Source organism: Sphaeramia orbicularis, chromosome 6, assembly GCF_902148855.1.
Source record: "Sphaeramia orbicularis chromosome 6, fSphaOr1.1, whole genome shotgun sequence".
Classification (NCBI taxonomy): domain Eukaryota; kingdom Metazoa; phylum Chordata; class Actinopteri; order Kurtiformes; family Apogonidae; genus Sphaeramia; species Sphaeramia orbicularis.
Window position 1 is genome coordinate 49470070 of NC_043962.1, and position 4129 is coordinate 49474198.

Below are 4129 nucleotides of genomic sequence, written 5' to 3' on the forward strand. Positions count from 1 at the left end.
CAGTGAGAACATCCAATTGTCCTCTGAGAAGTTGAATTACTTCTCAATAAATGAAATTGCTGTGTTAAGAAATGCTATGAAAATCTGCCCTTGCTATGTTTGCATCATGAGGAAGGAGGTGCTGCAGGTTCACTCTAGATAAATATCCATAGAACTGGTCATCTCTTCTCTGTGTTAGTTTTTGCTTGAAGTCATCCATGATGAAATATAACTCAACATAAGTGGTTGTGTCACTCTCAAGCTTCTTTACAACTTCCTCAAAGAGAGAGAGAATATTGTCACAGAAGAGGAGGTAAACCTCCACAATGTCTCCATCTTCCTTAGTAGAGTCTTCAGCAAGGTTCAACAAAGATCTAAGCTGTTTGGGACACTCATTCCCAAGGCTGATGAAGTAAGATTTCAGTGCAGTCCAGGGGCCTCATGTATAAAGACTTGCGTGGATTTCATACTGAAACCTGGCCTACACCCAAATCCAGAAAAGTCAGAATGCACAAAAAAATCCAGATGTATAAAACTGAGCGTACGCCCAAATCCAAGTACACTTCCTTTATGCATCCCAATCAGCATGGAATTGAGCACATATGTTGGAGTACCTGACTCCTCCCTCTCCACGCCCACATTTAAATATGCAAATCAGTATAAACGGGGTCTGCAGGTGGGATTCCCTCTGGGATTCCCCTGTCCGCGTGATCAGATGATGACGTCAAGTTGGACACGAAGCGGAGGCCGAAACAGGCGGAAGGAGAAAAGAGACAAACTCAGACCGTTTGAGGAAAGAGTCACTGATATTGTGACACTTTTCTTACAGGGCTGATGCGGATCATCCCCAAGATAAATATATATTTAGTATTAGTGTATCTCACACATTAGTTCATTCTACGGGTCATACAACAATCTGATCACAGCCAAACTAGATAAAGGTTCATGTGTAATCATGTCAGGATATCAAAGAGCGTACGCCAGGTTTTTGTGCGTACGCACGCTTTATACATGAGGCCCCAGGTCTGCATTTGCTGGGTGATGGCTGGATTAAGTGACCATGTTGTGACATGTCGTAGAATTCCTTTCAACTCAACATCACAGAATTCACAAAACTCTTCCAGTGTTCCCGACATTCTGGACTGAAGAACTGGAGAGCAAAGGGAAACATCTTCCTATTTCCCTTATTTGATGCATCTGTTGGTATGGAGAATGGGAGGGTTTTGTCTGATGTTAAAGTCTTAAGAAACAAACGTATGGAGCAAGGACGTCTTTGACTAATGCCTCTGCCTTTGTCCTCCCTAAAGTTATTTTCTTCACAATTTTGGAATCAGGTAGAATCTTTTGATTGAGTTTGTGTGCACAGACAGCACTGTTATAGCTGAGGTTGTGTTCAGCTGTATGGTACACCTGCATCAACTCAGCAGCAGTAACCTAGAGGGAGGAGTGGGATGACAAATTCTAAATGAAATTGAACATTATGAATTTTATATTGTTTTATGATCACAGGTTCTGTCTGAAAAGAAGTGGCATCATTTTAAACAGTGAAACCACACTAATAAAAAAAAAAAAAATGTAATGACCAACCAGTGTGCAATGCTGTATTCTGTAAAAACATAAACAATTGAATGTAGAATACTGTGCAAAGAAATTCTCAACAAACATTTTTTAAAATCTAAATCTTATCTTAACACAATTAATGTATTATCTTAGATGTGTGTATTAGGGATGGGAAGATTATCCAATACGCATTGATACACCGACACGCACGTGCACGATCCGAGTGCACTGGTAGAGAAGCTGCAAGTGAATGAAAAGTTTTGAATGACGTCGCAATGCATCGGTTATTGAATGTTTGTAAAGATAAAATTTGATTCCTTCAATGGAATATATTTTTACTTACATTTAAAAGTGTTACTATTTATTTGGGTGAAGTTTTTCTGTCCTTCAGACCCACGTTAACGTGCGCCGCAGATTCACGGATGTGTATTCTGCACACTAACAGCCTGAGCTCTGTGGATGGACTGTGGCACAAACGCCGTGGATGAATACTGTAATGTCTGTATGAGAATCTGACAGACATAAAAGGAGGAGACAACATGTGGTTTCTGAATGTGTACTTCTTACTATGTCAACTGTACTGAATACTGCCGTACATACTGGAGATACTTCCTTAAACAGTGTCATACATATCCAACAGCGCATCCCAGAACGCCTTGCATAGGTGTCTCTTAAAGTGACAGAACCTTCTTCTGTTTTATCTACATTACAAATACATTACATTACAAATTGATTCGGCGAGGGAGCAAGAAGTTGAGTGTTAGAAACATGCAGAGAAACGACTTTGGAAACAAAGTCCTAACTTTTTCACCTGACTGAATGTGAAGCACGTGTTCTGAAATTGAACTAAAGCCACTTTGTAAAAAGTCATGGTCTTATTTGATAAATAAATAATCAAACTCATTGAATTGCACTGCCTTTTTTTTTTTTTAACAGAATGAATGTGTTCAATCAGAATGTGCTTAATTGCTCTGTATCGTGATTTGGGTGTGAATCGTATCGCATCGCATCATGAGATGCCATACACGTATCTTTAATATATGGGATCTGAGAGGCTGTATTGAGATGCATATTATATCGGCCTTACAACTAAGATTCCCAACCCTAGTGTGTATGCATGTATTTATTTAGTACTGTTAACATATCAGAGTTCTGAGTGAGTTTTTCTTTAGATAGACAAAGGCCATTTATTGATTACATATAGGCTATTAAATAAATGTTTATTAAAAACTTAAAAGGCATTTATTGAGTTACTAAAATACTGTAGAGTCTATGGCCACATCAGCATGATTATAAGCAGCCTCTGGTAAATTCATAACCATATACTGTAAGAAATCTAGCTGATAACATCATGATGTCCCTTACCATTTCGACTTCAGGAGATTATTGGAGCGTGAAAAACTGTGACATTGCAGGTTGGGTCCTCTCTATTCTCATGTTTCTTACATGGTGGTCCCATGTGGCATAGTGGCTGTTGGTAGCTCAGTCAAACACTTAGTAAACGTTTCTGCCTTAGCCACATGGCTAGCTCTTTGGCATTGGTAATCTGTTTTATTTGGAGGATTGTTTCAGTCCCAAACTAAGGACTTTGTAAGGTGAGACTGAAATGGCTCTGTATGGAGTTTAATTTTCATGTCGGGGCCTGGATACTAAACTGTCCTTCAGGAACAAGACAATTATAAAAGTAGAATACTGTGAATGCAGAAGGCTGATGCTGAAATGCTAATGCAGAATGATGAAAATGATGAATGACTGAAGTCATTTATAAAAATGAAAGAATACTTTGTGGAAAAGCTGGTGCAAATGTATATCATTGGGACACATCTTAGAACACCAGTCTGTGAGTAACACTTAGGAGTTCCGGAGTAAAAGAGGCATAGAAGCAGGAGTCGGACTTTCAAAGTTTGGTTTCACTTTCGTTTTCACAACAGTTACTAAACTACACTACAAATTGACTTTATGAAGTTTGCTTGTTGTCTCCTTTCAAACGTCACTTTGCACCCTAGAAGTTACTGTCTGGAAAAAAGTTGGAAAGAGGATCTGCTCTTCAGTCATTAGCTTCAAAACGCCTTGGCCAGAGTTATGACAGTAGGTGCTAGTGCTCATGGGAAGTGGAGTCTTTGCCCCTTAAAAACACCACCAATTCTGGTCGAAGGCATCGCTGCAATCCACTTTAAATGAATTAACTGTACAGGACGTTAATAATAATTTCTGCCTTAAGATATTAATGTTATACATTAATATACTTACTTTTTAGTGGATCATTGTATCTGGGTAGTATTGCAAAATCAATAAAAAAAAAAACCACTGAACAAGTTTTTTTTGTTATCAGTTTGTGTTTAAATAAGAGAGGCATCAATGGGTCGAGGGCTGTGCTGCATCTGCATTTCACATAGCAGCCTCCTTGTACAGAATGTCTTTTCTTTTCAAATAGGATTTTATTACGATTAAAAGAACATTTGGAATCAGTTCAATTAAAACCACAATGTATATTTTATTAAATGTAAACATAATAGTAAAATATATTTCAAATAACAATATGTTTAATTCTTTATTACTATAAACCAATTGTTCTGTTATGCATAAAAGG

General features: G+C 38.0%; 1 long non-coding RNA gene across 1 annotated transcript; it reads left to right on the top strand.

Annotated features, from left to right (window-relative positions):
* Positions 1-1481: 1481 nt before the first annotated feature.
* Positions 1482-2782, top strand: LOC115421117 (uncharacterized). Its single transcript, XR_003935630.1, has 2 exons — positions 1482-1694; positions 2634-2782. It is a non-coding gene; the product is annotated as an uncharacterized LOC115421117 (long non-coding RNA).
* Positions 2783-4129: the final 1347 nt, after the last annotated feature.